The sequence below is a fragment of the Hyperolius riggenbachi genome, chromosome 7, assembly GCF_040937935.1.
Source record: "Hyperolius riggenbachi isolate aHypRig1 chromosome 7, aHypRig1.pri, whole genome shotgun sequence".
Classification (NCBI taxonomy): Eukaryota; Metazoa; Chordata; class Amphibia; order Anura; family Hyperoliidae; genus Hyperolius; species Hyperolius riggenbachi.
The window spans coordinates 18,840,466-18,862,387 of record NC_090652.1 but is presented as its reverse complement, the minus strand read 5'-3'; the positions used below and the strand labels follow the sequence as shown (position 1 = coordinate 18,862,387).

General features: G+C 46.3%; 1 protein-coding gene across 20 annotated transcripts in view; it reads right to left on the bottom strand.

The window, feature by feature from the left end:
* Positions 1-9,551: 9,551 nt before the first annotated feature.
* LOC137524117 (uncharacterized) overlaps positions 9,552-21,922 on the bottom strand; it is a 515,954-nt gene continuing 503,583 nt past the window's right edge. For all 20 annotated transcript variants that reach the window (XM_068243637.1, XM_068243636.1, XM_068243632.1 and 17 more), the window contains one exon: positions 9,552-10,100. The gene's annotated coding sequence lies outside the window, so the exon portion shown is untranslated. The remainder of the gene's footprint in view (positions 10,101-21,922) is intronic.

Sequence of the window (21,922 nt, the reverse complement as noted above, 5' to 3'; positions counted from 1 at the left end):
TTAGGGAGTGAGTGAGTGCCAGGGAGCCCCTCTAGGCAGTGAGTGAGTGCCAGGGAGCCCCTTTAGGCAGTGAGTGAGTGCCAGGGAGCCCCTTTAGGCAGTTAGTGAGTGCCAGGGAGCCCCTTTAGGCAGTTAGTGAGTGCCAGGGAGCCCCTTTAGGCAGTTAGTGAGTGCCAGGGAGCCCCTTTAGGGAGTGAGTGAGTGACAGGGAGCCCCTTTAGGGAGTGAGTGACAGGGAGCCCCTTTAGGGAGTGAGTGACAGGGAGCCCCTTTAGGGAGTGAGTGAGTGACAGGGAGCCCCTTTAGGGAGTGAGTGAGTGACAGGGAGCCCCTTTAGGGAGTGAGTGAGTGACAGGGAGCCCCTTTAGGCAGTTAGTGAGTGCCAGGGAGCCCCTTTAGGCAGTTAGTGAGTGCCAGGGAGCCCCTTTAGGCAGTTAGTGAGTGCCATGGAGCCCCTTTAGGTAGTGAGTGAGTGACAGGGAACCCCTTTAGGGAGTGAGTGCCAGGGAGTCCCTTTAGGTAGTGAGTGAGTGACAGGGAGTCCCTTTAGGTAGTGAGTGAGTGCCAGGGAGCCCCTTTAGGTAGTGAGTGAATGACAGGGAGCCCCTTTAGGTAGTGAGTGAGTGACAGGGAGCCCCTTTAGGTAGTGAGTGAGTGCCAGGGAGCCCCTTTAGGTAGTGAGTGAGTGACAGGGAGCCCCTTTAGGGAGTGAGTGCCAGGGAGCCCCTTTAGGTAGTGAGTGAGTGCCAGGGAGCCCCTTCAGGCAGTGAGTGAGTGCCAGGGAGCCCCTTCAGGCAGTGAGTGAGTGCCAGGGAGCCCCTTCAGGCAGTGAGTGAGTGACAGGGAGCCCTTTAGGCAGTGAGTGAGTGCCAGGGAGCCCCTTTAGGTAGTGAGTGAGTGCCAGGGAGCCCCTTTAGGTAGTGAGTGAGTGCCAGGGAGCCCCTTTAGGTAGTGAGTGAGTGCCAGGGAGCCCCTTTAGGTAGTGAGTGAGTGCCAGGGAGCCCCTTTAGGTAGTGAGTGAGTGACAGGGAGCCCCTTTAGGTAGTGAGTGAGTGACAGGGAGCCCCTTTAGGCAGTGAGTGAGTGCCAGGGAGCCCCTTTAGGGAGTGAGTGAGTGCCAGGGAGCCCCTTTAGGCAGTGAGTGAGTGCCAGGGAGCCCCTTTAGGCAGTGAGTGAGTGCCAGGGAGCCCCTTTAGGCAGTTAGTGAGTGCCAGGGAGCCCCTTTAGGCAGTTAGTGAGTGCCAGGGAGCCCCTTTAGGCAGTTAGTGAGTGCCAGGGAGCCCCTTTAGAGAGTGAGTGAGTGCCAGGGAGCCCCTTTAGGGAGTGACAGGGAGCCCCTTTAGGGAGTGAGTGACAGGGAGCCCCTTTAGGGAGTGAGTGAGTGACAGGGAGCCCCTTTAGGGAGTGAGTGAGTGACAGGGAGCCCCTTTAGGGAGTGAGTGAGTGACAGGGAGCCCCTTTAGGCAGTTAGTGAGTGCCAGGGAGCCCCTTTAGGCAGTTAGTGAGTGCCAGGGAGCCCCTTTAGGCAGTTAGTGAGTGCCATGGAGCCCCTTTAGCCAGTTAGTGAGTGCCAGGGAGCCCCTTTAGGTAGTGAGTGAGTGACAGGGAGCCCCTTTAGGGAGTGAGTGCCAGGGAGCCCCTTTAGGTAGTGAGTGAGTGACAGGGAGTCCCTTTAGGTAGTGAGTGAGTGACAGGGAGCCCCTTTAGGTAGTGAGTGAGTGCCAGGGAGCCCCTTTAGGTAGTGAGTGAGTGACAGGGAGCCCCTTTAGGGAGTGAGTGCCAGGGAGCCCCTTTAGGTAGTGAGTGAGTGCCAGGGAGCCCCTTCAGGCAGTGAGTGAGTGCCAGGGAGCCCCTTCAGGCAGTGAGTGAGTGCCAGGGAGCCCCTTCAGGCAGTGAGTGAGTGACAGGGAGTCCCTTTAGGTAGTGAGTGAGTGCCAGGGAGCCCCTTTAGGTAGTGAGTGAGTGACAGGGAGCCCTTTAGGCAGTGAGTGAGTGCCAGGGAGCCCCTTTAGGTAGTGAGTGAGTGCCAGGGAGCCCCTTTAGGTAGTGAGTGAGTGCCAGGGAGCCCCTTTAGGTAGTGAGTGAGTGCCAGGGAGCCCCTTTAGGTAGTGAGTGAGTGACAGGGAGCCCCTTTAGGTAGTGAGTGAGTGACAGGGAGCCCCTTTAGGTAGTGAGTGAGTGCCAGGGAGCCTCTTTAGGCAGTGAGTGAGTGACAGGGAGCCCCTTTAGGTAGTGAGTGAGTGCCAGGGAGCCCCTTTAGGGAGTGAGTGAGTGAGTGAGTGAAAGGGAGGCCCCCTAGGGAGTGAGTGAGTGACAGAGGCCCCCCTCCAGCCACCGCCGCTCCCCACCCTTACCTCGCAGCAGACCAGACCTCAGGATCAGCGGCGACCCGACCAGTACCAGCGGGCGCCGGACGCACCCGCTCGATATGCGGAAGTGATGTCACTTCCGCATATCAGTGTGGGCGCTGGGTCCTAGCGCCCGCACGATTGGTTGCCGGCTCGCCGCCTGATCCTGAGGTCTGAGTAACGCGGCGGGCGGCGGCTGGAGGGAGCCGCTGACAGAGGGGGCGGCCGGGCGGAGATCCGTGGCACCCCAGGACAGATTGGGGGCACGTGTCCCCCCAAAATAGGGTTAGCGACGCCCCTGATCCTAGCAACCACTATTGCAGTTCTCTGCATCCAGCCCCGGATCCTGTTATACCTTGTGACCCTGCAGCCTGAAACCCGTCGACTCAGCCTTCAAAAATGGGGGAGAGCTCTGCATTTACATTCTTGTATATACAATAAGCAACATAAGTGTACCTATATCCATACATCTTCATTCCATGTGCTACAAATAGGCATAGATATCACCCCTCCTATATTACATTTCATATACTGCAACCTAACAATTATTATAAAAACCTAAGAAATTAAACAAAATCAAAGGTTATACAAATTATAGAATATATAAAATATCCACAATCCTATCCCCTCACTTATAGTCTTATAGTACATGGCACTTCATCAATTTCATTACTTATATTGAAAAGAGGGCCACATAAATGACCACCAAGGAAAAAAAAGATAACTGAAGAGTGCATACCCCACCATATTACCCCCAGAATAACCCATATCCAGGTGCAATTCCCTCCAACAGCCACTTATAAAGGTAAATGTATCATGTTCTTAGGCCTCTCCTTCACTGTAGTGAAAATATTGTACATTCTCAATCATATCTAAGTGCTGAGAATGTACTCCCTAAACCCTATCCATCATACAAACAGAAAACATACCAAATCTATATCTATATTTAGCCATTTACCATTGTACCCCCTTCATGCCCCCCTTCCGAAAAAATCTGAAGCTGGAGTCGCCACTGAACAGCTAAACAACGGCAATGTTAAAGTTTATTTGCTTCAACCAAAAATGCTTGGGTCAAAGTTATACTTCACCCAAAGCTGAACTGAGGCAAAACTGAAGCATATGTTGCCAGCTTAATATTCTGATGACTTACTGGACATATTATTTAGGAACTTTGGGATTGATTCATAAAAGTAACCTCATCAAACCTCTTGTTGCTCACCCTAATAAATCAGAGTGACTTAATTTTGCTTACCAAAGATACTTTGTGACCTGCATTTAAAGGGAATCAGAGCTGAATTAAAATATTTTATACATACCTGGGGCTTCCTCCGATCGCTGCCACGCCGACGTCCTCCGCTAGCCGTAGCTTCGGGAACCGGGTCCCGTCACTGACGTCAGTCGTGGCAAACTACGCAGGAGAAGTGCGCCCTCTACGTATCTCTCCGGTGACTGCTGGAGAGATACTCAAACAGCGCACTTCTCTTAAGGCTCATACACACGGGGTACAGCCGTCGCCGCAACCACGTGGCACGCGCGTGTTGCGGCGACGGTTTGCCCGTGTGTATGACGCGCGCGCCCTGAACCGTCGCCCGTCGGAGCTGTCGCCAGGCGATTGACATGTTCAATCGCCGGCTACAGCCGTCGCCGCAACCTCGCCGGAACTGTCGCTAGCCCCGCATGTGTATGCGGGCTAGCGACAGCTACCCACACACGGCACACGGAGCTTCCGGCGGGGGGGAGGAACCTCGGCAACAGCTTCCACCGCATCGCTAATCCCTCTGCTGCAGTGTGGATGCAGAGGGACTTGGCGACGAGCTGTCGCCGAACTGTTGACGAACTGTCGCGCACACGCTCCCGTGTGCAGCGACAGCTACAATTGTCCCCCCGTGAGTACTTAGCTTTACGATAGACTGGCTCCGAGTGACAGAAGTGCGGGGACCTGGTTCCTGAAGCTGCAGCCAACGGAGGATAGTGGCGTGGGAACGATCAGAGCGGATGGGGCTGGAGGAAAGCCCAAGGTATATATAAAATCTTTTTAATCATTCAGCTCTGGTACACTTTAAGATTTTCAATCAAGCAGGTTTATCCTGTGAATATCTTTGGAAACGTTCAAGTTTGTTAAGGTCAAACTCGACGAAGTCCCTGATGCAGGTGAGGTGTGCTGCTTGAGGTGTTAATTCGGTTTACTTGCACGCTGCGCATGCTAGTGGCAACCTAGCGCGTGTAACTAAATAACGGTAACTGCTTACAAAAGCCGAACCGTGGTCAGAGGCGTTGCTACCCCCAAAGATTAGTGGCACATGCCACGGATCTGTTCTGGGGTCCCCTGGATATCCCCAAGGCAGAGTCAGAGCTGTGGTGCCTTAATGGCAGGCATCCTGGGAGCTGTGGTGCCTTAATGGCAGGCATCCTGGGAGCTGTGATGCATCAATGGAGCATGCTGGGTTCTGTGGGTGCATGTTTGGTGCTGTGGTGCCATGCTGGGTGCTGTGTTGCCTTTATGGGGCATGCAGGGAGCTGTGGTTCTTCTATGGGGGCATGCTGGGAGTTGTGGTGCCTCAGTGGTAGGCCTGTGGGAGCATGGGAGGGGGTGCGCTAGAAGGTCAGGGAATGCTATGGGGGAACTGCACCCAGCAGAAAGCCAGACTAGCCAGCACAGACACCAGGTAACTCTGCCTAGTTATTTTTAACACTGTATTTATGCGATATGCTGCATTTTTGTTCTGTATTAATGAAGAGGGGGGCTTCATCTAACATTTTGCTGGGCAGGCCTACTTCGACTGCATTTAAGTTCATGTACATTTGGCTCCACCCATGGCCACACCCACTTTCTGGTGCATGGCCACACCCATTTTCAGCTGGTGAGCCCAAAAATGCCCTGGATGCCTTATGGTCCTAGCAATGCCCCTGGAGGTGGTAATGTATCGCTACCGCAAGACTTCACTAGCGCAGACGCTACTACTGTATGTTAATTAAACAAAATTAAGTTGTGCTGATTTATTAGCATGAGCAACAGGAGGTTGTGTGCACTATTAACTTTGACGAATCAACCCCTATGTTTTCTCTACATAAAGCTTATGACTCCAGCATCAGAGTTAATAACTTCCCATTCTGTGACGTGAGTTTCACATCCAAATTAGGTACTCTAAACATTCCCGGACGTGAGACTAAAAGACACCACTGTGATAGTGCATGCTTGCCTCTGCCGCTCGTCTAAGTGCGCAACCTCTGCCGCTCATGCACCCATTCAATGGTGACTGATTGCAGCCACAGCAGCAAACATTCAAGTAAAGTTACAGTTAAAAAAAAAAAGTTAAACCCCTACCAGACTCCTTGTCCACCTATACCGTACTTGGCCTTAAAGTGGTTTGAAACTCAGCTTTTACTCTCTATTCTAAAATATTATTTACCTACTACCATAAAAAATTGCAGCTGAACAGCATTTCTAACAGTTAAACTCAGCACTTTGTTCTTCAGCTCCATGCTGCTTTTGGCCGCATCCAAAGAGGTAATAACATTATCTTGTGTTTACATTCCTCTGTTAGCAACTAGCATACAGCAAGCAGCATGCTGAAACTGAACTGCACTGAACTGAGAAGCAGAGGAGTGAGAAATGATCACTATTAGATTTTGTGTAGTGAACAGAGGCACCAAAAGAATAAAACCAATCCATAAATTTGTTAAAAATTCTTGGGAGGCAATGGTGGACTTACCTCCTATAAGCAGACACTGAACTGTCAATTAATAAAACATAATTTATTGGCATACTCCACAATAGGTTGCAACGCGTTTCACAGGCAAGGTCCTGCTTCCTCAGGCAATCAAGAGTAGGGGAGCATACAACAGTAGTAGGTCCGGGTAAAAGCCAGGTGCCTCTGTCTATTAGATTTTAATATATAAATGCAACAGCTATGCCATAAAATGCAATGGCAGCTTTCAGAGCAGATATACTGTACTTTGGGAGCTTGTAAATTATGGGTAGTTTGTAAACAGACAATATTACTTGGGCACAAAAGCAAATATGGCAAATGTATGGGTAATAAAAAGTGGGAAAACACATTTTTATTGAATGTTATGTAAGAGTTTTATCCTACTTTAAGTTTCATGGATACCTATGATGGTTGCTACCCAAAGCAATGGGATGCGATCACAACGACGACAGCTCGGGGACCCAACACTGTATAGATGCAACGCTATGTTATTGCCTAGCAATGTATCTATACAGCACTGGGGTCCCCAGATGGGCATCCTACCAATTGCATGCAAACCCTATAGACACACAGGCTGGTGTAATGGTATGCTACGTGCCAAACTAGTGATAAAATATGGAATATATGGTATCGTTTCAATGAGGATAAGGCAAATAATGTATTTTGAGGTTTGTTAACCCTCCTGGCGGTCTATTAAAAACCGCCAGGGGGCAACGCAGCAGTTTTTTTTTTTGTTTAAATCATGTAGCGAGCCTAGGGCTCGCTACATGATAGCCGCTGTGCAGCGGCATCCCCCCACCCGCTCCGATCGCCTCCGGCGATCTGCGATCAGGAAATCCCGTTCGCCATGCCGATGGGCAGGATGACGTCACCGACGTCATCGGGAGTCCAGATCCACCCCTCAGCGCTGCCTGGCACTGATAGGCCAGGCTGCGCAACGGGTCTGGAGGGGGGGCGGCGCGGAGGGGGGCGGCGAATCAGCGCAGAGCGGCGGCGATCGGTGTGCACACGCAGCTAGCAAAGTGCTAGCTGCGTGTAGCAAAAAAAAAAAAATGCAAATTGGCCCAGCAGGGCCTGAGAAATCCTCCTGTGCGGCTTACTGCCAGGAAGGTTAAAGGGACTCCGAGCAGAAGCCATGGATATGCATATAAGCATACACAGGGCTATTTAGTAAAGAGGGGCCACTTACCAGCCCTTTCAGGTAGCGCTGCTTCTCGCTGGGTGGCCACTATAAATTACATTGCAGCAAGCAACTCTGAACTAAAGTCCTCTCTGCGCATGCGCAGGCTTCCTGGCTTCTTCCTCCCCTCCGCTTGTGAACCACACAATAAAGCACAGCAGAGGGAGGGCGGGAAGCCAGGAAGCCTGTGCATGCACAGAAAGGGCCCGCAGGCTTCCTGTTCCATAGCACTGCGTAACTTTACTTTAGTGTCACTTGTTTCAATGTAATTTATAGTGGCCACGTGGGAAGAAACTGAAGAGGCTGGTGAGTGTCTCCTCTTTACTAATTTTCCTTAAAGAGAATCTGTATTGTTAAAATCGCACAAAAGTAAACATACCAGTGCATTCGGGAACATCTCCTATTACCCTCTGTCACAATTTTGCCGCTCCTCGCCGCATTAAAAGTGGTTAAAAACAGTTTTAAAAAGTTTGTTTATAAACAAACAAAATGGCCACCAAAACAGGAAGTAGGTTGATGTACAGTATGTCCACACATAGAAAATACATCCATACACAAGCAGGCTGTATACACCCTTCCTTTTGAATCTCAAGAGATCATTTGTGTGTTTCTTTCCCCCTGTTCTCATGCACTGAAGTTTCAGGCTGCTCATTTCTTCCTGCAAACAGCTTTGCCCTTGTCTGTAATTCTTCAGTATGTGAAAGCCCAGCCAGCTCAGAGGACGATTTATCCAGCTTGTAAAAGATAAGAGAGAAGAGAGAAGCTGCCCTAATCTAAACAATTCACAGGCAGTGTGCATAGAGGGGCCTGGAAGGGGGAATTCATAGCAGAACCACAACACTGAAGAACTTGGCAGCCTTCCAGACACAGGCTGACAAGTCTGACAGGGGAAAGATACATTGATTTATTACAGAGACTGTGACAGTAGAAAGTGCTGCAGTAAGCCAGAACACATTAGAATAGCTTTTGGAACTTGTAGGATGATAAAAAACAGGATGCAATTTTTGTTACGGAGTCTCTTTAACAAAATGCCAGCGAAAGGCTAGATTGTCATGAAAAAAAACATATATGTATCACTTTGATGACATAGGTACTGTATATTCCTGCGTATAAGACTACTTTTTAACCCTTGAAAATCTTCTGAAAAGTCAGGGGTCGTCTTATAAGCCGGGTGTCATTGATGCCGGGTGATACGCCCTATCCTGTTACCGCCTCTCAGATCTCCCTGCTGTGGGAGCGCAATCTATTCTTCCATACCGCTCTGATAAACATGTAGACAAAGAGAGCTGACCAGTCTACTTAAAGAGGAACTCCAGTGAAAATAATGTAATAAAAAAAGTGCTTCATTTTTTACCATAATTATGTATAAATGATTTAGTCAGTGTTTGCTCATTGTAAAATCTTTCCTCTCCCAGATTCACATTCTGACATTTATTACATGGTGACATTGTTACTGTGGGCAGGTTATTTAGCTGTTTCTAGCTGTTAGACCGCTGTAAACAGCCATTTCCTGTCTGTGAACATTGTTACATTGTGGCAGTTTGCCAGGAGTACCACGGTATTCAGAGCCTCTTGTAGGAGGGGTTTCAGCACAAAATTAGTCACACAGCGCCCCCTGATGGTCTGTTTGTGAAAGTCATTCTATTTCTCATGTAAAATGGGGTATCAGCTACTGATTGGGATAAAGTTCAATTCTTGGTTGGAGTTTCTCTTTAAGGAGAGTTGACCAATGCAACAAGTCAATTGACTACATACTGTTATATACTGGGTAACACATACAGTACAGCACCCTTATCTGTTCATACACAGCAACAGTACATGATTTTTTTATTTTAATTTTAATTTGGTGTGAGTTGGACGAGCGGTAGTCTTATACGGCGGAATATACGGTAATAAAAAGTTATTGCTGTAGGGAAACAGATGATGTGCCAACATTATCAGGAATCAGTGAACCTGAGACGGTTCATACTGCTGAATTTATACTTACCTGGGGCTTCCTCCAACCCCATGTGCTCCGTAGGTTCCCTCTCCATCCTCCCCGGCTGCTCCATTGTCCAGTGGTAGCCATTCTGTATATTCTTCAGTCAGGTTCTTCTGCACATTCAGTATTACTGCACAGGTGCAGAATGCTCCCTACTGCACGAGTGGGATGGGGGGGTGCATGGCTGGACATGTGCAAAAGAACACACGTGGCCCGCCTGGAGAAAATGCCGGATGCTGCCATGGGACAATGGAGCGTCTGGGGTGGACGGCAATGGTGCCCACATACCGCAGGGGGCTGGAGGACTACCCAGGTAAGTATAAATACAGCAGTATGTACCGTCTCGGGTACACTTCAAGGGGTAAAAACCCAGGAATGCGAAGTAGTTAAAAAATGAAAAAAAAAGTTATTCATAGTTTGAGGCCTCGTTCACATCATTAGCGCAGATGTCTGTGCGATTGGAACGCAACGTGTCCGATCGCACGCCATCTGCGCTCCTATGCGCTGCGCTGCAGATCCCATTCATTACAATGAATGGGATCTGCACTGCGATTCCCAAAAATGCGTGCAGTACGCGACAGCGCAATCGCGATGCCACGCAGCGCATATGATGGGAACGGTAGAAGGGTTGTCTATGCCCTTCTACCGTTCTTGCGTGTCGCACACTATACGCGCTGCCAAAATGCACACGGCAGCGTGTATAGTCTGAACGAGGCCTAAGGGTCAGTAACTAAGCATAGTGTATGAACAACATATCACAGTTTCGGTGCTTGACAAATCCGGAGTCCTTTATCGTGTAAGAAATTGTCCTGCAGGCCGGTATCAGTGCCTCTGTTGTCTGTCGGAGAGTCACACTTTTCTAATCTTGAACCAGTACAGACCTGTGAAGAGATAGTAAAGAAATATCAATACTGTATACCTGCACAATGTCAGTAACAATAACCAAATGCTTTTCTAGCGGATGTCCAGACAAATTGTTTTCTTTTGTCTTGAATGGTGGCCAAACACCATACCATTGTTTTATATTCCTTAATTCAAGAATTACAATCATTTTTTGTGATGGATTGTAACATTTAAAAAATGTGACCAATGTACCACACATGTTCAATTTTTCACCAATTATTAAAAAAAAAATGTAAAGGTTTAAAAAAATTGCTTGGGTCTGTATAACAAGAAATTGACAATCTACCTTACACCAATCAAGTCTCATAAAAATGGATTAAAAAAATCCACCACTCGTGATCGACTTATGTAAAAAAAATGGGAAAATCTCTCAGATTTCTTGAACACTTAACACGTTTTGTGCAACGTTTTTATCGCATAGCCATTCATTTTTTTAATTTTATTGTATTGTGTGTGGCCACCTTAAAGTGACCTAGAGATGAATAAAAATGCAGTTTTTTTTACTTACCCGGGGCTTCCTCCAGCCCCATAAGCTTGGCTGTGTCCCTCGCTGTCCTCCTGCAATCTCCCGATCAGCTGCGGTGAGCCCCGGTAAGCGGCTCAGTGACATCAGCGCCAGACCTTCTGCGCATGTGCGGACCTTCTGTGCAAGCGCAGAAGGCTCCGTCTGACGTCACTCAGTCAGACCGAGTCTGACTGAGCCGCATACCGGGGTTTGATTGTGGCTGCACGGAGGATTCCAGGAAGACTGCGGAAGGACTGCGGGAGGATAGCGAGGGACGCATCGATACTTATGGGGCTGGAGGAACCCCAGGTAAGTAAAAAACTGCATTTTTATTCATCTCTGGGACACTTTACGGTTTAGAACCTCTGTAAGGTGTGAATGTCGGAGTTAGGGGTAGCAATGTGACAAGCGGCATGCTGTTCGTGCGAATACTGCGATCTTGAAGCGGCTCCTGTGATTTACAATGTGAGTGGATGTATGCGTATAATCTGCCATACCAACACATGTTGATTTTATTCTATTATTATTGTCTATTATTGTCTAATAAAGAGATTTTAATTGTAGGATGATGTAGTTTTAATCAGTGATATCAGTGATATAATCATGCTTCATCCAATTACCTGTAATACTGTATATACATTTTATTACAAATATTGTATAGTGCCCATTGTCAGTATGTGAAGAGTTAACATTCTTTTCCTTTATAACTGACCATTTTACTTACAGTATATGGAACATTCTTTAAAGTACCGTATATACTCGCATACAAGTCAACCTCGTGTGTAAGTCGACCTCCAGTATTCAACCCTCTTAAGCTGTAATGTTTTATTGATTCAAGTATAAGTCTACCCAGCAAAGTAAATGGCTGTACTTGGCTGCACTTGGGGCTCAGGAGGGGTTAATGATTGCACTGCCTACAGTATTGCTGCCTTTAACCCCTCCTGCCCCTTAACTGCAGCCAATACCTCCTCCAGGCCCCCAAGTGCAGCAATTATTCACTCCATTTTATGCAGAACAGTATTTCCCCCCTGCCCCTTTCCTTGTTAATTGTTGTGGCCAGGACTTTCACACCTGTGTTTTATTGGCATTTCTTTTTCTGAAAGTATCACTTACCACTGAGTACATTGCTGCAAATGGGAATGTCACTAATAGAACACACAATACACATTGTGCTCAGTGTTGCCTTGACTCGTGTATAAGCCGATCCCTATACTTTATGAAATGAATCGAACCTAAATTTCTAGACTAATACTCGAGTATATACAGTACATGTGATATACCTTGCTGGGCAAATGACCACTTAGGATTGGCTGGGACTGTGTCTTTGTCTGTATTGGTATAAAAGGGAACACCCTATATCACCAGCTTTATGATGGCACAAATTTGTCAACAGCAAACTGTTTCCAGGTCCCCATATCTGAGATGCTTATTAGGGCATATGAGGCCTCTCAGGACTATTTGTGAAGTTATCTGATTGAGCTGAAAGTTAAAAAATTATTCATTTAATGTTATCTTTTACATATACAGTAAGTGCTGTCTTTGAGTTATTTTTATGTGCTCGGAAACTGTGAACCTACAATAAATTAGGTGCCTGGGTGACAAATAGGTGGTTTGTTTACAGGTTTTGTGAATTCACTTTACATACACAATTGGAGACACTTTTATTTAGCCTACTACACCATATTCATTCTGATCCCTTGAAATGTGAGAGCTGGAGTTCTGGTTGACCATTATTCTGGAGGGGCTCTGTCAACCCCCCCTCAACACATAAATAGACTACTGATGATTGTAAAGTGCTAATTATGGCCATACATCCTTACGATTTGGACATTCAATTGATTTTACGTAATATTGTGCCAATGGTTAAAGAGAGATTGAAGCCACATTAAAAACTCAATTTTACCTGTTATTTAGCTGGCGGAATATGGCCAGTGCTAAAACGACGGATTCCCGTGGCAGAACAAGGGTTTTATAACCCCCAAATTCCCAGGGCAAAAACCAGGGAGCGCTTCCTTGTAGAGGCAGAGCTTAGCGCTGTAGCTTTGCCTCTACTCGCGTCATCCTCGCTGATCGCCGCCTCTCCCCGCCCCTCTCAGTCCTCTTTCACTGAGAGGGGCGGGGAGAGGCGGCGATCAGTGGTGGATTGACGCGAATGGAGGCAGAGCTACAGCACTAAGCTCTGCCTCCCCGGGTAGCAAAATCCACAACTTTGAAAGTCGTGGATTTTTGCCCCAGGATTTGGGGGTTATAAAACCCTCGTATTGCCGCAGTAATGGAGCGTTTTAGCACTGGCCATATTCCTTAAGCTAAATAACAGGGAAACTCAAGTTTTTAATGTGGCTTTAGTGTCTCTTTAATAGCAAAGTCCCAATTAACCAAAACTGCTGATTATGTTAATAATTTTTTTGAAAAATGAAAAAAAAATTAAATTCAGAAAAATTAGTTACATTTTTTTTGCCATGTTTCTACTATTTTTCTTAACATAAGTGGCAATTTTGGTGGCAGTAACAGGTATGGGGCCTTCACTATGAACTGCTAAAGTTGGCACCAAACTAAACAAAAATTACCTGAAATTGCGAAATTATGGTTCCTGATTACATTTACATACTGAATTAACTACAATTTTCCTCAAAAATGTTGAATTACGATTTCATATGTATAATTGTGAATTATGATGTGAAATTACGATTATGTGAAATTTGTGTTCATCACTAATACAGAACTTTTGGTCTTTTGCATCCAATGAGTGAGCCACTGAAGTGGGGTGTCGGGGGAGGTCATACAGTACACAAGGCTGAATTTTATTGCTGGACTGATTTCATTGATTTGGATTTATTTGTTGAACATTGTATTACCTCAAAGGGCTGAATTTATTGTTGTATTTTAAGGTTTGATCCAACACCACCACCACCACCACCACCACCACCACCACCACACCACCACCACCACCACCACCACACCCCACTAGTGATCACTCAGCAGATGGCTTGGCCATAATAAATGGTCATATGCATGTATGGATTAAACTATGCCTGTTGGTTCTAAATTGGGTTCGAGGGAGAGGTGCTGGAATCAAGTCTTCCCTTCCAGATGAGATGACAACACCATATAGGGACACAAAGGAGACTCAAGATAGTATATTACTGCTTATAGAAAAGTTTATACAATTTTACAATTTCCTCAAACCCTTGTATATTCAAAAGATGCCCTTACATAAAAACAAATATATTTATCAATATCTCTGTTAAACTAGCGTTCTTCTACAGATGCATCATCTGTTGCAAATCAGTCATGAGTATTCAAATATGCTGGCAATATCAGCTGAAATAGTATGTAATAAATATCATTTATAAATGAACGAGCACGGTGAGAGGATTTGGGCGGGAGGATTTGGTTCAGCTGATATAACTGGTGCAAGAGTGTTTTGACCATCGACCCCAGAGGAAGTCATGAGGATGAAACTGATAGGGTTTTCTGTTGCTGATAAGCAAGCGGGACGGAGTGGCGGCAGTGGTGGATGCGTGGAATGACCATCGCCTGGTCTTATTGCGTCGATATCTGCACCTGCCCACAAATGCTTGTTTGTCTGCCTGTGAAAGACATACTGTTTTAGAGAGTGAGTTTTATCCTTTTCTTGGCATTCTTAAACTTTTAAATAAACATTAATATAGTATTGTGAGTCCCCTTTGTATTCCCTATATGGTGTTATCATCTGGAAGGAAGCACTTGATTTCAGCACCTCTCCCTCAAGCTTAATTGAGCCCTTATGGGGCATAAGGTAATCCGCATGCACATTTATAATGGTGTAGGCATCTGGTGAGTGGCCACTAGCCACGAGAGTGGTGTGGTGGCGTGTCATATTAAGAAGAAGATTGTCATTTGAATGTATATATATATATATATATATATAGAGAGAGAGAGAGAGAGAGAGAGAGAGAGAGAGAGAGAGAGAGAGAGAGAGAGGGGAGAGAGAGAGGGAGAGAGAGAGAGAGAGAGACAGAGAGAGAGGGGAGAGAGAGAGAGAGAGAGAGAGAGAGGGAGAGAGAGAGAGAGAGGGAGAGAGAGAGAGAGAGAGAGAGAGAGAGAGAGAGAGAGACAGAGAGAGAGGGGAGAGAGAGAGAGAGAGAGAGAGAGGGGAGAGAGAGAGAGAGAGAGAGAGAGAGAGAGAGAGAGAGAGAGGGAGAGAGAGAGAGAGAGAGAGAGAGAGAGAGAGAGAGAGACAGAGAGAGAGGGGAGAGAGAGAGAGAGGGAGAGAGAGAGAGAGAGAGAGAGAGAGAGGTAAATTAATATTTAATCCCCTTCTGATTTTTCTCTGTTGACCGAGAAATGACCATCTATAATTGCAATGGTGAGTGTATTAGCTGTGAGAGACAGAATAACAACAAAAGAACCATCAAAACCCCCATGCCCAAAAGTCAGCGCTTGATGTGCATTGTAATGTGTTAAATAACTATCTTATACCCTTTCAACCAGCAAGATTTCTGGCTCTCGGGTGTATGCAGATAATGATGAGTTGAGATTAGGAGCACCCTCTGTAAAGGAGAGCTCCTAATCCCAGTTTGTTACAGGACCTGTATAAAAGACACCTGTCCACAGAAGCAATGAATCAGATTCCAAACTAGCCACCATGGCCAAGACCAAAAAGCTGTCCAAGGACCTTGGTGAGAAAGTGACAACAGCTGGCACAATAATTTGCAAATAGAAGATACAAGTTATACAAGTTAAATGAAATTATACAAAAATAACTGTCAAACTCCCTTGGTCTGGGTCTCAATGCACAATCTCACCTCGTGGAGTGCAATCATCATGAAAACGGTGATGAAGCAGCCCAGAACTACATGGGGAAGACTTGGCAATGATCTCAGGGAAGCTGGGACCATAGTCACCAAGAAAACAATTATTAACATACTATACAATGAAGGATTCAAATTTTGCAGAGCCCGCAAAGTCCTCTTGCTCAAGACAGTACATATACAAGCCTATCTGCAGTTAGCCAATGCACATCTGAATTATCCAGAGGAGAACTGGGTGAAAGTGTTGTGTCAGATGAGAATAAAATTTACCTCTTTGGCATCAACTCAACTCGCCATGTTTGGAAGAGGAGGAATGCTGCCTCTAACCCCAAGAGCCAAGAACACAATCCCCATAATCAAACATGGAGGTGGACACAAAGGGCTTGATTCACAAACCGTGCTAACTCATAGCTAGCATTTTGCGTGCATTATAACGTGCGTAACGTTTTTGTTCGCAATTGCATTTTTTGTGCACTAACGCAAATTTTCATGTGCTAATGCGTGCGTTTTTCACGCAAAAAACGAGACAAGTTATAACGCGCACAAAACGCTAGCACAACCGTGCTATGAGTTAGCACGGCTTTGTGAATCAAGCCCCATATGTTTTGGGGTTGTTTTTCTGCTTAGGGGACAAGACTCCTCCACCGCATCAAAGGGACAATAGATGGGGCCCAGTACCATCAAATCTTAGGTCAGCACCTCCTTCCCTCAGCCAAGGCATTGAAAATGAGTCGTAGATGGGTATTCCAGCATGACAAAAACACACAGCCAAAACAGCAAAAAAGAGTGGCTCAAGAAGAAGCACATGAAGGTACTGAATGGGGCCAGGCCACTCTTCAGACCTTAATCCAAAAGAAAGGCTGTGAAGGGAGCTGAAGAGTTGACATACATCAGTCTCGAAACATAGTGACTTGGAAAGGATCTGCCAAGATTAGAAAAACCTAAATCCCTACTGAGATGTGGGCAAACTTCCCCCCCCCCCCCCCAATTACAATTATGGACTGGTTACTTCTTAGTCAGAGAGGAGACAAAGCAAAATCAGCAGGGGAATCAAATACTTCTTCCCTCACTGGATGTACAGTATCTCAAAAAAGTGTGTACACCTTTCACATTTTTGTACATATTTAATTATATCTTTTCATGGGATAACACTGAAGACTTGACACTTTGCTAAAATATAAAATAGTCAGTGTCCAGCTTGTATAACAGTGTAAATTTGCTGTCCCATCAAAATAACCCAACATACAGCCATTAAAGGACACCTGAAGTGAGAAGTATATGGAGGCTGTCTTATTTATTTCTTTTTAAACAATACCAATTTCCTGGCAGTCCTACTGATCTCTCTTTTCTGAGGAATCGCTGCACCATTATGTCTATGTTCTGGTGAAACGCTGTTGCATTATGTGTATTTTCAGGTAAAACGCTGCCATATTATGTATATTTTCTGGTGAAACTACCACATTATGTATATTTTCTCATGAAACACTGCCATAGTATGTATATTTTCTGGTGAAACTCTACCACATTATGTATATTTTCTCGTGAAACACTGCCACATTATGTGTATTTTAGGGGGTAACGCTGCGACATTATGTGTATTCTTTGGAGAAACACTGCCTTATTACATGTATTTTCAGCAGTGATGCATTCTGGAATACATCATATGCTCCAACCTGAATAATCACAAATACCTTTTGTTTTAAGAAGTCAGACTTCTGTTTTGCTCTATATAAAGATTGCTTAGGCTATTAGAATATTGCCAACACCCTGAAACTGGGCAGCATCACCATTCCCAAGACCATTCAACAGTTTAACAGAAAAGGTTCTCCTCAGAACAGGCCTCGCCACGGTCGATCAAAGAAGTTGAGTGCACCGCATCATATCCAGAGGTTGTTTATTGCAAATAGATGTATGAGGGCTGGCACTATTGGTGCAGAGGTTGAAGGGGTGGGGGTCAGCCTGAAACTGGTCAGACCATATGGTGAGGAAAGCTTCCTCTAAAAATTATGCACAAGAAAGCCCTCAAACAGTTTTCCAAAGACAAGCAGTTTAAAGACTTGGATTACTGGAACTGTGTGCTGTGGTCTGATGAGGCCAAGATAATTAGATTATGTGGTTTGATTCCATTGGCAACTTGTGAAGCTCCAGTGAACTCCATGCCAAAGAGAGTTAAAGGCACTGCTGGAAATCAATGGTGGGCACACAAAATATTTACACCATGGGCACAATTTTGACATCCTTCACTTCACTTGGGGGGGTACTCATTTTGTTACCACAGCTTAGACCGTAATGGCTGTGTGCTGAGTTCTTTTGAGGGGACAGCAAAGTTACAAGCTGAACACTACTACTTTACATAATATCAAAATGTCATATTTTTTAGTTCTATCTCATGAAAAGATATAATAAAATATTTACAAAAATGTGGTGTATTTTTGTATGTGCATTTTTATGTATAGGTATTTTAAAATGTACAGCTTTTCCTGATGTACTGTATATGAGTGAGTGCATAATTGCTTTTATGTTCCGAAACAGGAATGTCTACATGTAGGGTTGATGTGGATGTGTAAAATTTAAAGGGACACATAAGTCTGAGGAAAAAAATGAGTTTTACTCACCTGGGGCTTCTGCCAGCCCCCTGCAGCCATCCTGTGCCCTCGCAGTCTCGCTTGGATCCTCCTGTCCCCCGCTGGCAGCCACTTCCGTTTTTCAGCAACAGGCCCAACAGGCCTGGCCATGAGTCTGCTTCTTCATGTTCCTGTCCGCAATAGCAGCATAGAGGGCGCTATTGTGGACAGGAACACGAAAAAGCAGACGCATGGCAGGCCTGTCGCCAAAATCGAAAGTAGCTACCGGCGGGGGACAGGAGGATCCAAGCGAGAGTGCGTAGGCACAGGATGGCTGCAGGGGGCTGGTAGAAGCCCCAGGTGAGTAAAACTAATTTTTTTTTCAGTCTTAAGCGTTCCTTTAGAGCTATAGGCTTGCTATACACCAGCAGTTTTGGATGCTAGCCTGGCTTACAAGGGCATAAAGAGATCATTTACATATTCAGTATTGGTGCATTGTGGGAAACAACAAATAAAGCTGAATTATTGCAAGGTTCCTTCCGTTTTAAGAAGACAAATCACACCAAGCATTGCTTTTTAGTGGGAGGGCTTTTTGGTATATTTTAGCCCCTACACATTCCTAGTGGTTTGGGTCACCCCGAGCTGCTTGGTTACTCTGTTATCAGTTAGTTTTTCTTCAACCACTTCAGCCCATGGGGTTAAGGACGGAAGCAATTTTTACCAGTTAAATCTTTGGGGGGGGGGGGCTTGCAACAAATTAGACATTTTGGGGCCTAATTATTTTCAGTAATTACAAGACTTTTATTTTGATTGAGGGGGAGTGGTGTCTACAAGGGTTTAGACGAGGAGCCGTAGAGGAAGATTTATTATAGTATAAATCTTCCTCTACGGCTCGTCTACAGAGCAATGACGCGACCTCCTCCAGCTCATTTGTTTACCATTGTGTAGCAACAAGTAATCACACAATGGCAGCTCAGCACAGAGTGAGAGAGACTCCTCACAGTAACATTATGGCTCGGCTCACATGCTGCATAACTTGCTATTCTGTGTGGGGAGAATCAGAATAAAATAAAGCCAATTCCCCGTCGCCGTCAGTTTTCTCAGGGGATGCCGACAGTAGTTAAAGACTATGACAAGCTGCACAGCAAAATTATATGCTGTGCTCATACTTACTGTCATTGGCACATTGATTTATACTGCTTACAGAAATAGTTAAAGTTTGATAGAATTCCTTTAAGTTTAACTTTTACTCTTGTTTTTATAAAAGGACATGGTTCTTAATTGGAGTCATGTTCTTTCATTTCCAGGTATTTTAAATTGCCCCAGGGAACAAATGTTCCCGTTTGACAATTACCAACGATTAAGTCCCGCTGTGAACGAGCAGCTGATTGAAAGGATGTATAAAAGCATTCAGATTGTTTTTAAGTGACTCAAACTGGATGCATAAAAACATCCAGTTTGAGTTAAGTGAACCTGAGACTGTTCATACTTCTGTATTTATACTTGCTCTAGACTGGCCTCGACAGAAGAAATTAACAGAGGCTACCACTAAACAACGGAGTGGCTGGGGAGGATAGCGATGGAGTCCATGGACCCAGGGCCGGATTTGTACTTTCTACCGCCCTAGGCCGTCTGTCACCAGCCGCCCCCCCCAATATATATCAGTACACAACAAATTCCACCACCGCCCCCCCCCTCCCAAGCATAAAAAAGAACAGTACCTGAAACTAACAGTACCTGAAACTACTAAAGGAGACGTCATACACCCCACTGTTCCAGCAATGGGTCACTCTCTGCTTGAATAGGTTTCTTAATTCTGCAGGCATGGGCGAGCGTGTCCATACAGATCATGCACAAGTAAGGTCTGTGCATTCCCAATAGAACTAAGGCACTTGTGCAAGGCTTTTTTTACTTTACTTTTTGTGCACATTACTGGGCATGTGCGGACCTTACTTGTGCAGCCATCCCCAGTACAGATACACTCGCCCACAGTTGCATACTGAAGAAACCTACTCACCACTGGAAAGGTTGAGGTATAGGAAGATACAGGAAGCCCCTGGACTACCCCTTCCTCCTCTATAGAAGCACCACAGCTGCCAGCAAGCCCTACACCCGCTTAATAGAAGTACCACAGCTCCAAGCATGCTCCTTCCCTTCATAGAGGCACCACAGCTCCCAGCATGCACCTACTCTTCTATAGAGGCACCACAGCTCCCATATAGTATTGGATTGTCCCCCTAGGGCCTCAAAGACGGCTGCTGGGCCCCCGAAGCCCTTGCAGAACATTTTCAGTGGATCACACTCACCTGTCCGGCTCGCTTGCTCTTCTGTGTGCTTCATCCTTGTGGGCACCTCATCTCTGTAACCTAATGGCGTGTACATACTCCAGTGGACATGTGCATACTCAAGACGGAAAAACATGCAGAGGAGCATGCTGGCCAGGTGTCTGTGTGCTTTGGTGCAAATACACAGAAGCTCCAGGGGACCATATTTCACTTTGGGAGAGACAAGAGGGAGGGTCACCAGATAGCACTGGGGCCCTGAGGGAAATCACAATACAGTACTACTGTATATGGAGGAGGTGCATGCTGGGATCTGTGTTGCCTCTATGGAAGGGGGGTGGAGAATGCTGTGAATCTCTGGCGCCTCCATGGAGGAGAGGAGCATGCTGGCAGCTGTAGTGCCTCTACAAAGGAGGGGGGGTTGGAGTGCTTGCTGGGAGCTCTGAGGAGGAGGGACAGGCTGATAGCTGTAGTACCTATATAAATGGGGTGGACTTGCTGGGAGAAGTGGTACCTCAATAGAGAGCAAGGGGTCAAATAGGCCACCTAACGCTGTGGGGTGGGGAAGAAGGTGTCAGACTCAGGAGTAGTACAGGTACTCACATGCAGGCAGGCCAGAAACAGCATCAGAGACACAGACACATCGGGATATTCCAGCTTCCTGCAGCCAGTGAAGGCTGCACAAGAATCCTGCTTCTCCCATGTGAGCTGAATTCCGTTCAGCTGAGCAGTCTCACCTTCCCCCGTGCTTTGATGTGTCTGACTGTACGGGAGGGGAGAGGAACAAACAGCTGCCCTGCGTCTCTTCATTTCTGCAGGAAGTCGACGTTCTTCTCCCAGGCAGGCCAGGTTGAACTGCAGGCTCACTTAAGTTGCCTGCAGCTGTATGTTTGCTGCTTCTGCCCACTGGGATCTTCCTCCATGTGTGTCTGCAGACTGCAGCCCCGGCTATCCAGCCTTCCTGCACTGTTCAAACGTACTTTCAAAGCACCCGCTGCCCGCCCTATCATTCAGTCATTCAGCTCGCCGGTTACTCTCACCTCCACCATTACACCAGCAGCCAGCATGACATGAGGCAGTCAGACCCGCTCCGTCCGCGGCCAGCCGCCCTGCATCAGAGTTTGCAGAGGGCGGCTGCGGACGGACTGGGTCTGGCTGCCTCATGTCATGTTACAGTGCTGGCTGTATGTGTAATGGTGGAGGAGAGTGGATCCGGCGGCCAGAATGAATGATAGCGCGGGGGGGTGGCGGGCGCTTTGAAAGTATGTTTGCTTTTAAATAAAGTAATAAAATGCCCCCCAGCCGCCCTAAACAAGGGTCAATTATATGGCGCCCTAGGCCACGGCCTAGGTGGGCTTGCCAGAAATCCAGCCCTGCATGGACCACATGGGGCTGGAGGAAGCCCCAGGTAAGTATAAATACAGCAGTATGTACTGTCTCAAATACACTTAAATCTCAACTTCAACCTCAACCAAAATGTTTGTTAGAAGGAAGCAGGGTGTAGGCCTTATGCTGTATCTGCCTTTATTTGGAACATCCCCTCATGTCTTTTCTTCAGGGACATGTGCTGTCACATATGGCATTATGTCACTGGTGTTGAACTCCAGACCTCGAGGGCCATGTCCATGCCGGTGATTAGAATGGACAGAGAAATGC